The 13,434-nt window shown below is 33.2% G+C and overlaps 1 long non-coding RNA gene across 1 annotated transcript in view; it reads right to left on the reverse strand.

The window, feature by feature from the left end:
* Positions 1–1,609: 1,609 nt before the first annotated feature.
* The window catches only part of LOC110462449, a 93,418-nt gene continuing 81,593 nt past the window's right edge, over positions 1,610–13,434 (reverse strand). Inside the window, exon 3 of the long non-coding RNA XR_002464285.1 lies at positions 1,610–1,654. This is a non-coding gene — a long non-coding RNA (uncharacterized LOC110462449). The remainder of the gene's footprint in view (positions 1,655–13,434) is intronic.

Below are 13,434 nucleotides of genomic sequence, written 5' to 3' on the forward strand. Positions count from 1 at the left end.
ATCACACTTTTGTATTATATTGGCTATGCATTACATTGTATGCGGTATTTCTGAATGTACGTAATGAAGTCATTTTGTGCATTACTTGTACTGTACACAATTTAAATGTTATGGTATTGTCTACGTTATAGTTTTGTATGTTATTTGTAGTATACATAATTATTGTATCGTGTATAATTTATATTTATTTTGTATTTATTATGTAGTGTACGTAATTATAGTGTGTGTGCTTTATGGTGGTATAACTATGTCGTTAATTATTCGTAGTGTACATCATTAATCAAATTATGTGAAATTTCAGTGTACGTATTAATGGATATTTATGTATTTAATTAATCATATAATGTGAAATTTCTAGTGTACATTTTTAATCATATTAAATATAATTTATTATCTGCATAATAATTTTTGTGAGTTGTTTTGTAATGTAAATAATCAATTATTTAGTGTATATTTTCTAGTGTACATAATTTATTATTGACAATAGTAGAATTTTCTTCTCCTACCCGTAAATGTATATATATAGATAAAATTACCACACAGGAATGATATATAATTTACAATGGTTGATTAGATATGGAATATAAACGACGGAAGAATATACTTTAAAATAACAAATCAAACCTGAGGACACCAACAAATTCAATAAACGTACAAAATTCCCGGCTCCTACACTGATTTGTATCGGCCTGAGTTATGATTTTGTGTGTTGGTGCAATGGTTATATTTTAAGTATATTGGTAGTATAGTATGGTGTATTACAATTTTCGATACAGCTTATGGAAGAACATAACTGAAGGAAAGAATTTCATGTTTTTGACGACGTTTATGTTGAATCTTTGCATGTAGTGACATTACGTTCTGTTATTATTTATATCTTGAGAAGGAAGTTGATATTTCTGTCGACTCTTTTCTCCTTATGTGACAGTATGGCAATTATTTTACATTGATTATGGAAGTAAAAATCTTGCAGAAGGAAGTGAACGTTTCTGCTCATGGTGTGTTATTTTCTATGTTACTTACTAAGAATAGACAGTTCAATACGTGTTGACTGTTAGGTCTGATTTTGTACCTGTAGGTGTTGACGCTATGAGGCAATTTGGTTTGTATTGACAGTACGTTGTGTTGTCATTTTCTATATTATTTACAGAAAAAATATCTCCAGGAAGGATGTGTACATTTCTGCTTATGATGCGATATTTTCTATGTTACTTTAAGAAGAACATATTCTGAGAACATACGAAGGGACGGGTTGGTTTGTGTAGACTTACAGTTATACCTTTGTGCGTTGACGCTATGTTATATTTTTTCCCAAAGTTACTTAAGATGAACATACCATGAGAATGGTATCATAAGTTCACATTAGTGGCTGTCTTGTAACATGATAGACGACTTGACAAGACAGGAAGAAACTCGCATGATATTAATATACATACGAAAGGAAGGTTACCCGATGCCGCCGTTAAATGATAAATATATAGTGTTGTGTTCTTTGAATTCATTAACGGGTTTTCGTTTAAACGATAAATACCATCAGTGTCTGTTAAACGTTTGGCCTAGTGACCATTAATCAAAAGAAAACAAGCGTCAAAATTCAAGGACAACTTACCTCAAAGACTGATGACGTCAGAATCGCAAACGAGATCGTAATGGCCTGTAACGATAGCAAGAATAAATCATATAAGTTAGGAATAAATAAAATTAGCATGTCTAAACAAAATGGATTTTTTATCTTTTTTTTCACAGTTTATTATTGATTCATCTTTCACTTATGATGAATATCATCTTCAGATAAGATGCCGCTGATGTCCTTTTCGTTGAATAATAAATCCACCATCGATTAGCCTCGAAGGACAAACAGGACATTCGGATTTCAGGTTTGTAGGTCACGCATACTTGGCCTTTTATTATTAACATCAAGTTCACATCAAGTCGCACAACCAAGACATCCAATTCTAAGACAACATTTACACTGTTATTTAATAAAGGCGAAATAGATAAATGTTTTTGACCATGGCCGCATAAACATGTCTGGGAATTCGTAAATCTTAGCTTCCGTAGACGCTCTTTTTATACAATGCTTTCTTTTTAATGTTTTTTATTAAAAAATCATCATCATTTTTCATAAAAAAACGAAAGGATAGACAAATACTGTTAGTGTATGATTTTGAGTGAGTTAACTATAAGAAAGAACGGGAATTAGACAAAAAAAATTATGAAGGACTTGTATTGTTATGGATATATAGTTGCTGATCCAAAAGAGTTGGTTTGGTTTTACAGCCATATGATATTTTCCATATCTAAATACTTAAAAGAAAAATTACCAGGCATGTTCAGTATAATTTGTAAACTAATAAGTTTAGACTAACACGTATTGTGAAAAATACACATCAAACGTATAAAAACTACACGTCATGAACCATACAAAATTTCTATCTGTCAGATTTATTCGTACATAAAGGCAATTCCAGGATATTATTCAAAATTCCAGCGAAGAAAAAAATATGTCATCTGTTATTTTAATGCATGAATCTGTGTTTATTTTTTACTGACGGGAATCACAACGAGCTGTTTGAGTGAAGGTGATGAAACCATCAGTTACTGACAACAAACTTCTAAAGAGTCAACACAATCAAGTCTTTAGAACGCTTGTAAACTATCTTGTGTTAGAAACTCATAACATTCTCTCCCCTATAGAAAAGCTAACCCTTACTCCGCCTCCGCTACCTAATTCTCAGTTACAGCGTCAACGTTTGCTGTCACCAGTGCCTTATCAGATATACAGCATGCGTTTTTACAATGAAAGTACGATGTTGTCAAAGTGTTTTGAACAATGAGCAAGACACCGGAAACCGGCCATATTGTTTGGACCATTGTCGACAAAATAATACTCTCGCGCAGACGGGATAACAGTCTATTCTTTAGAGTCAACAGCGTGATGATCCGGATCGCTAGAGAATAAAGAATACGGTATAACTACAACATACTACAATCGTGATTTAAGAAAGATGTTGTAAACATTTCATCAACAAAACATATACCTGAACCGCTAAATGTGTTTTCTTTAGCTAGTAAAAGTAGAAGTGTATTTGTATATATAGAATCTACACAGATATAACTTCTTTTATCCCGTGTGTATAAAACGGCTACACACAGAAAAGCTATATCTATACAAGAAAACACTTAGACGTGGTTTCCTATGAGCCTTTATTGTATATTTCTCTATAACGAATCGTTTAACGAGTTTAAATTATGTAAAGCGATACTTAGAGTTGTATAGCGTCACTGTGTGCTAATGGGAGTATTAGAGAGACCCTATCAATGACAATTCTTTAAGTCCATATAGTAAGTGTATGATATTTGGATAAACTTGTAACGGCGTATTTTCCGATGCACTGAATCCCTTTCATAGATAATATCTGTTCTGCATACATTTCTTTAGAAAACATATAACTATTTTGACCTTTGTTATCTCCTTATTGGCATGGATTATATATTATAATGTAAAGTAAGTAGTAGTATAACTTTTATATACAAAGTCTACTTTAGGCGTTGTTTATGACAGTCCTGTAATCAGACGTCCATCATTTAATCTTTATATATATCATTATTAAGAATGTATATTAAAAAATTTTCCTGAATTCAAATGTACATGGATATATTTATTAATATTTATTAATATAACATGGTATTCTTTCGACCCAGCACTATAGTTAAATGCTTATAAAATTTATATCTTAAGTTTTACACTTGAAGTTAATATGACCACTTAAAAACCGGCTATACTTTGAGTACAAATATACAGTCAAATACTATATACGGCTTTTCAATGGTTTTTGAAGAGCATGCAAGTTATTTGTGTGAACTTTAGAGCGAACTGGTCCTTTTCAAGATGGTATGAAAAAAAATTCACTAAACCATTTCCATATTCTTTACGTATTTAATAAGTATAGTAATAAAAACAAATTTCAACAAACAATAGCTTTGATCAAGTATAAAAAGGCTTGATTAATAGTGAGTGTTATTATAATTCCAATAAATTTAAACATGGAGTGATCAGTAGATATTTACTGACAATTGAAAGTAATCACTAAAACCCAAAGACATAGAAATGTAATCGAATCAATTAGAACCACCAGACCTGTATTAAACAAAAGAGAACACACCGACCGCTTAGAGACAGGTCTTTGTTGTTTCAATGACAGTTAAATACTCATCATCAATCCTACATCTCAGAAAATAGACACCCTGGTGGAACAGAAGTTGTGACAGGATGTATCGGATGAACAGACAGACTTACGCACCAGCTAAAGGTATCGGATTGATTTGCTTGTATTTTCTCTGTTTCTCTTAACGTTACAGTACGTCGTTTACAGCTAGCGTCGTTTGCTAGTTTTATTTAATTTTCTGTTTCACAGAATCTTTTCATGGATTATTGCTTGGATTCAGAACCTATAAAAAGAAACTGGAAGATTAAACTGAATTCTTTAATGCTGAAATAATTGACTTTTATTTTTTTAATAAAAGAAGCAAAAACCACATTTTCGTTTGCCTTTTGTTCTGCTGTAGCGTATGGGAGAATGATTTTATTAAAAATCTCGTATTTGCACAGCTTGTTTGTCAGAGTAGCGAAAACTGGATACAAACAGCCGAGCTAATGAAGCAGACCGTCTCATCTAATTGTGAACAGAATATACGAAAACGCATGGTCGTATGAACATTGCTTTTTTGAAGATAAAAACTTGTCCTAATCCTGACATAGAGGGAGCGCTATATGATAAGGAACGTAAAGCGAATCCCTCCCCATGCATCGATTCCTTTCAATCTCAAGCCCGATTTATTCCATAGAAGCTACGAAAATTTTGGTGCGTTCTTTCTATACATTTTGCCTTACTTGATTTCATTAAACTCTTGAGTTTTTGCAATAACAAGATTAATATATTGCGCGGTTTGAGTACGATCTCAGGCGAGAACATTATCCATTCTGTACAAGTTTGTTCGCACCGTCGATATCCTTAATCTGGATGTATAATCCAGTTAGTCTCCTCATAAATGTAATTCGTGGTTGACGAGGTGATTGTGCAAAAACAACACTTCATTGATGTGTTACAGGGTTAAATGAGAACGTGTCTTTTGTGAGTAGGCTATGAACTTTAAGTCGATACAGCCAATAATAGTGAAAATAAAGACAGAAGTTCGATGCACAATACAAGAAAACCAGAAACAATTGTTTGGACTTTCTTTCCTGACCGAGGAAATTGAATTAGACCAGCTAGATATATGTCTAAGACAATTAATTATGAAGCCTGTACAGCACCGTGTTATATCACAATAAAGATATATTACTTACAGCTTTTCAGAAACAATTACCTGGTATCCATATCTTCGCTAAAAATATAATTTATTACTTAACATACATGTAATTTAGATTCCTATTAAGACCATTTTTCAATTTGAAATGCAGAAAGATTTTGTTCTTTTTTTAGAATCTTACAACTGAAATGTGGAAATATTTAAGACATCAACATTTACATCACAATGGCATATTTAGAACTACGTTTTCTAGATAACAAGTTTAAAGATATTTTTCTTACTTGAACAAAGAAATAGGCTGAATGCATACATACACAAAATGTCATTATCTTGCAGACAAAAGTAATACATCGTGTATTGAAAATATTTATTTCTTTAAAGAACAATAATGACAATCTCATAAACAAATCATCATTATCATATTGCAAACATTACTAACAAGTAAAGCAATAGAGGTTTAAAACGCATTCTTTTTCAAACAAAGACAATTGTCAGTTCTACCTCTTGGCAGAACAATGACAAAGAGGTACACATATTTTAAGACATCAACTTGTTAGCTTTACTTTAGTAACAGGTGGTATATCTCACTAAAATATACATTATGTAAATAATCCGATGTTACTGAGAAAACATGAAAAGATTAAAAACATATCCGATGTAAGCTATATAAGTATAATTCACAGAACAGGAAACTCCTTTAGCTGTAAAAAGTACATGGTTTAGCCCTCAAATACTCTACGACGTTCATATCAGTTAGAGAAGGAAGGAGGAAAAAAATCAGAGGGATATAATTGTTTCTAATTACTGATCCGAAATGGCAGAGATTGGGTCTAGATATGTAGACTACTGCGACACACGAAGATACGATCGCTATTAAATCCTTTCACGACTAAATTCTGACACAACGTGCTATCGCGAGCTCATCTCCTACCGGTTAAGTTACCCACACAGAGATCCCTATCAACGAACTAACCAACAGCCTTGAACGCCGGCCAACACCACTGACTCGCTCACATACCAGCTCGGCAAATTATACCCAGGTTTAAACGGGTGTAGGGAACAACATTAGGTCTACCATAGTGGATTGTAGGCATCAACGTTTTATTTCCATGAGCAGTTTGTAGATATAGGTATATTCTTGTCATGAGAATAAATGGTGTCTTATACAAATTTGAGAACCAATTAGATATTCTTGTTATGAAAATAAATGGTGTCTTATATAAATTTGTGAACCAATTAGATATTCTTGTTATGAGAATAAATGGTGTCTTATATAAATTTGTGAACCAATTAGATATTCTTGTTATGAGAATAAATGGTGTCTTATATAAATTTGTGAACCAATTAGATATTCTTGTTATGAGAATAAATGGTGTCTTATATAAATTTGTGAACCAATTAGATATTCTTGTTATGAGAATAAATGGTGTCTTATATAAATTTGTGAACCAATTAGATATTCTTGTTATGAGAATAAATGGTGTCTTGTATAAATTTGTGACCCAATTAGATATTCTTGTTATGAAAATAAATGGTGTCTTATATTAATTTGTGAACCACTTAGATATTCTTGTTATAAGAATAAATGGTGTCTTATATAAATTTGTGAACCAATTAGATATTCTTGCTATGAGAATAAATGGTGTCTTATATAAATTTATGAACCAATTAGATATTCTTGTTACACATTTTGTGAACCAATTCTATATTTGTAAACAATGCCATTTTTTGCCATAAGATAAATTTTATGAACCAGATAACTTTTTGAAAGTGCATCTTGTTCAGTTTCCTTAGATAGTTTGTTGTTTTAGAATTTCACGTGTGAAATATGATTTTTTAAACTAATTGTTCAACTAATAATTCACATTATCATATTTTCTTTAGTTATTTAGTAATTTTAATTTTGATTTTAAGATTATGAGGCGGTATTCATGCAGGAAGAATATATTCTGAAAATGTTTATAAATGTTTGTAACATAATTTACGTTTACCCCTATGGACAATGAGTAGTTTTATAATATGCACGACTTTGCTTTTCAAGAAGAATGCATTTGTGAACCTAATCTTCTTTCAAAACATTACCCGAGAGCAGGCAATGCTCTCTAATATTTGTATTAGATTACTCCTGCCTATATAGCTCTCATATTGAACTAGCATCTCTTATTTACAGTAGATCCTTATTTTAACAGGGGTATATAGCACAATGAACTGTTTATTTAGTTTACCTTCAGGCAGAGTTAGCATGTCTCTTAAATGGAATAGTTCAAGATCATATCAGAATGAAGACTTCAGCCTAGTTTCACTATTTGTCAGCATATTTTCTTATATTTAATCAGTAACAATTGCGTGAAGTATCTTATCTGCACATCCCTGAAGTGCTTATTTGGCACTTCCATTCAACTATTCAAATTAAAACAACAATACCAGTTAGAGTTACCTATAGGCGTGTATTTACTGATCGATGCGGTTGTCTAGCAAGTTAGTAAATGTGTATTAATAATCCTATTAAAAACAACAGAGCTTTGTGTTTTATCTATAGCACCGCAGAAAGAGACACATGAACACAGCTCTGATTGTAAATAAAAATCAAAGAGTACAGCTTAGGTTTAAAGTCGAAGAAATGGTAGTGCATCATGGATTTCTTACCGAAAGTATCATAAAGTTCCCCTGAGACTGCCTACCATCTGTCCAAGTTAAAAGTATTATACTCAGAATAAAGTATGATTCACATCCCAAACCATGTACACCTCAGAACTGATTTTTACTCTAACACCACAACACAAGAAAATCGTGTATTTTGAAGCCCTTACTTCTCTATGTTCATTTAACTTGCTCTTTGAAGCCTTTGGGTCTCAACCAAAACCCCATTTCTTCGTATCGGCTGCTTTGTGTTAAACATCCGAATTCGCCATTGGTTTTTTTCTGTGTTCTTTGCCTCATATACTGCAATGATATCAGCCCTTGATATTTATCATATGTATCCTATTCTTTTCATCAGGTCGCCCCTTCATAATCTTGACCTATTGTTCTCATGCTAGTGTTTTTAATACTTACAAATGTAAACGGTTTCATTATAACTTCCAACATGCATCTCGTATTTCCTTCTCCTTCGTGTAAATCTCCGTAAATGATACAACTTCTGTAATGTTTGTTTCTTGCTACATGTTATGCGCTACCTAATACCCTTATCTAGGTTTCAGGACTTGACTCTATTGACCAGTAAATATACCAGTTTTTTTCTGCCTTGATTAGAGTGCCCATTACATTCAAAGATGATCACTGCTTTTTTTCCCAGTTTTGACATAAGACATCATCACGGAAGCCCCATGTGGTGTCGGAAACACTTCACCTCCTGGAATACATTATTTTTGGGGATTCATAGTTTTTTTATTTTTTCCTTTAGTTTCGATGTCACCTGTGTTGTGTATATACTTTGAGTTTGTTGGTGGGTATTTTTGTCGTATGTTGGCGATGTGTCATATTTTTGCCTTGTGTATTTCACACAGCCTGCTCTCAGAACTAAACGTGACGGCGACATGTCCTATGCTGTGACCTGTTTCGGGAAGGGCCAGTTTTTGGCACCCATGTCTGTCGTTCCTGCCCACGATACCTGACATAGTTTTCACACATCACAATATATGTCATCACTCAAGTTCTGACACTAGAGCAGGTACTCTTCCTCCTCCGCGAGTTTTCTTAATCACCGTAATTTATTTGTTACTGACTATATTATTAAGTTGAAATAAATGTTCCTCTACGACGGTGATACTTATTCTTATTCTTTATTCGGTTATTTTTTAATATACCATTCTTACATCCTTATACATATCTTCTATGTACTTTGTTGATATCCGTACTTGAAATTTACTTATTCATAATCCCATAGTTCAAAACTTTGTATCTGCAACTCTAAAATTGATAAAATACTAAATTTTGTTAAACATCACTGTAATACTGCTATATAAAATCTTCATATCAAAAAGATGCCTGACTATGTTTTTCATAACGTCGGCCAATTATCGGTTTTCATATATTACGTGGGTATAAACAAGCGTTGTTAATTATCACTAGCAATCATTGCCAAAGTCCTGGCAGATCCTTATCCTTTCCATTTGCATAACAAAATACGTTCCCAAAGCGAAAATGACCAAACTGGATATATTGTAAAATAACAAACAAAAAAACTAACTTATTGACACATACCAGAAATGCAATCTGCTTAAAAAGCAATTAAAACAAAATGACACACAAACAGAAACTGAATTGATATTAAACTAAATGGATAGGAAGCTGAGATGTCACAGTTAAATTACAGCTAATGAGGACTAAAAAGCACTGGCTCTCATCTATTTCAGGTTTGAATTATGAATATGTATGTAAATTATACTGTGCGAGGTACGAATTCCATAGCTTTATAGAATAGCTAATTGGCTGCACTTACTTAAATTTCATTTTGTCATCTAAAATATTGCAATAACCATGATAGGATGTGAATAATTTAACAGATTGTGTTTCAACGGGAATAAATGAGTCGGGATAAACATTGAGGAACTGTGGGATTGTACATGGAGTGCGAGATTCAACAATTGCTTGTTAACGATATCTTGAAAATAGTCGAAAAGGTGATCGGTTAAAATCAATAATTACAATCGATCAATATTTGTATTTAATCACCCGTCCAACTTTTGAAGGGCTTATTATTGTCAAAACATCAATTCCTTTGGAATTGGTAATGCTTGTACAATGTCAATATACGAACAATGCGTTTGTTTTTGTGGGACTGACCCAGTGTTTATGGATACTTGTGGCTATATGTGACAAATTCTTAATAGCAGTGTCTAAAAATAAACAAGTACCTGGTCAGTATACATGGTATATTCGACATTTAACTGTCAGATATATGGTCAGTGACTATTCGTGTTGACTCAGAATTGGACCTATTAAGTACGGCCAATGTTGTGGTCAAAGTTTACAAGCTCGTGCAAATAACACCTCTACGGACATTGTGACTTATCCAGAACCTTGATTACATTTCTTCGAGAATTTATTTCGTCAGCAAACATCCAAAACTAAATGCTTCGCTTTTATTATAAACAAGCATTGTCTTTACTTCACCGCCAAAAAGAGGATGGCAATGCTAGACAGTTTTGCATACGAAGAGAGTCATGCAAGAAAACAAATGTACTGAAAATGTGTTATATTAATAAAAAATACATTTTAGCGAACAAAAAATATTTTGTGGTTCTTCATCTTAATGAGTAAATGAGATACCTTTTGAATGCTTTGCTATATGAATCAATTCTATCTCGAGGTTGGCTGTTACCCTCTAATTGGAATGTTTCCTGTCACGGATTATGTCAAATGAAAGTTTACGAAAACTTTTTTTCTGCTTTTGCCAAACGTTGTAAAATTTAACAACTCCAACAACCTAGGTGGAGGATAACATGGTCTGGGGTGAATGTTGCGGTATCTGTGCTGTAGCATTCAAGTGAGGTGGCACTATCAGTGATGCCATTGGAAGCACGGTCCCACTGCAAACAGAACACAATACATCTCCAGCACACACGCAGGGAGATATTAGCCAGGTGGCATAGGAGTAGTAGTTAGCGCCTGATAAGGCAGCTTCTGAGAATTCCTTATATTGACTTATGTATATGCTAATTGTATTGATTTTTTAAATTGTATATTTATGTATTGTAAAGTGCTTTAGAGTGGCTTGTTCTAGCTAGATAGGGCGCTATATCAAATATTGTATCTTATTATTATCATTATTAATGTTTTATATGAAACTTACGTCAGTTACAAATGACCAATACAACATTTTTAAATTCAAATTTTTTAATAAAATGAACATTTTATAATAACACAATGCCTATATGTCCTATCCAGTACATCGTCCCTATATAATTGCTATATACCAATATAAATGCTACTAATATTATACATAAAATAAGCTGACGCACTAGAGAAGAACAGTGACGTAGCAATAATTGCGCACGTCACAACTAATTGTGTAAACACATAAACGTATGAGGTAATACGCACATTTGTACTGACTACAGACTTACGAGTGATTTACATTCGGAACACTCTTTTCATTAATGTTCATTATTTTGACCTTAGAACCACTGACGGGTCTTAAATTAACGGAATGGCAATATGGTCAGTGACATTTTACAATGTGTGGCTTTCTGTATCATTCCCTATTTGTATTTCTAGATATTATCTTTATTTAGATTTCACGAATATATGAAAAAAAGTTACCAAAAATGTTTCAGCGAAATCACAAGATTCGTCAAGCAGACCTGAATACGTGTATATCATTATAATCATAATTTATCATTAGACAAATATTTGTGAGAACGCTTGGAGTTGAGTAGGAGGAGGAAGCATGGATCAATCAATACTCCAGACACAGTAGCGGAAGACCATGTTGTTGATAAAGTTTACCTAAGGCGTACATTTACGAATTGATTAAGATCTATGAAGTGAACGAAGGATGCAAATAGCAGTATACACACGATACGGATGAGCTGTAATTGAAGGAACGAAAAAATGAAAGATGCAAATTGCAGTTGTAAAGTTTGCGATTTTGGGTACGGCTGAGTGGCGAGGGAGATATAAAACCGGAGAGCAGAGCGCACAGACACCATAAAACGAGGATAAATGGCCATATTAAATGTACAGCTCTAGAAAACATGGACCATCAAATCGTCCTGTTCACTCAGACGGAAATATAATCCTCGACCAGAAACTCAGCCACCCGAAGTAACTAGAAATGACGACGTACACACCTGAGGATCAAACGAAATCGACCTCTAGGGGTCATCTCCCATGGGGCTGTATCTACGTATATGGTTTGGGGGTAATTTTATCGGGACCGGGATAGGTCTTCCCGAAATGACGGGTCTTAATGGTAAACTCGACAGGCTCTACGTATTCTATAAATAAACATTAAGGGTTAAATCCGGGTACTGCATAGTTTAATAAGATATCTGATACCATAATATATGTATCTGATGTTTTAAGATTGATGAATAAGATTTTGTTAAAGTTTTGGGTTATAAGTGGTTCGGCACAAAGTTATAGCAGTGTTTTAGACTTTGATATTGTGGAGATAGACATCTCGAATTAAGTCCTTAAAAAACACCAAAATGTTTTGTCTAAGACATTAACTTTCATTTTAAAATAGAATAATGTTAAAATTTATAATCAATCAAAACTTTCAAAGACATAACCTCCTGTCCAATATCTGGTAATGCCAAAAGTCTACATGCCACCGTTTTCAGTCATATCTTGTATGACATCGATTAAGTCATCCTTGTCCTTCCTCTGACAGACGGTCGTAGTATTTAAGCTCAATGATATCCATGTTAAGTGATGTTTTCTCAAAAAACGTGTTTTAATTACCTTGTACTTATGACACATTTGATCAGGTAAAAGTCACTTACAAATGTACTTTACCAATCACAGAGCTGTATCTGAAGACTTAACTTTTAAACAAAATCAATTATAAAAAGATTTGTACAACAACTTGAAAATCCTTACCTAAACTCTGACCTCAATTTCGGACTTATTTGCATGATTTTCATTGGATGTCACAATACACACAAAAATGTATATTGAATGTGGATAATATGATTAAGCCCATATTTGGTACTTTACTGTAGCCACTTTATATCTAACACCCAGATCAGACCTGTCCAACATTTCCAACCGTGATTGAAATAGAAAAATTACAGTGAAATGAGAACTATCAGACAATATAACACCGACCCCCGACTTGAGAACAGGGGGCCCTACAACAGTACACATTATAAGGAATTGATGTAGTTTCGTCTTTCAGACGAGACAAGATAATACAGTCTAAAGAAATGTAATACATAAGTTTTAAATATCTCGTTGACATTGGAAATATTTCATTATGTATGACATTCATAATTTGAAGAACTACTTTTATGGACAAACCTCCCGTCAGTTGTAAATAAATACGCCGGTACGTCAGGCCAGGGAAGGCAGGGATGTGTGCCGAGAAACTCGATAACATTGATGTCATTACGTAAACCAAGGACGATTGTCAGGTGAGGCGAAGATCGAGACGATAACATCGACTTAAAATAC

The sequence above is a fragment of the Mizuhopecten yessoensis genome, unplaced genomic scaffold (assembly GCF_002113885.1).
Source record: "Mizuhopecten yessoensis strain PY_sf001 unplaced genomic scaffold, ASM211388v2 scaffold10797, whole genome shotgun sequence".
Classification (NCBI taxonomy): domain Eukaryota; kingdom Metazoa; phylum Mollusca; class Bivalvia; order Pectinida; family Pectinidae; genus Mizuhopecten; species Mizuhopecten yessoensis.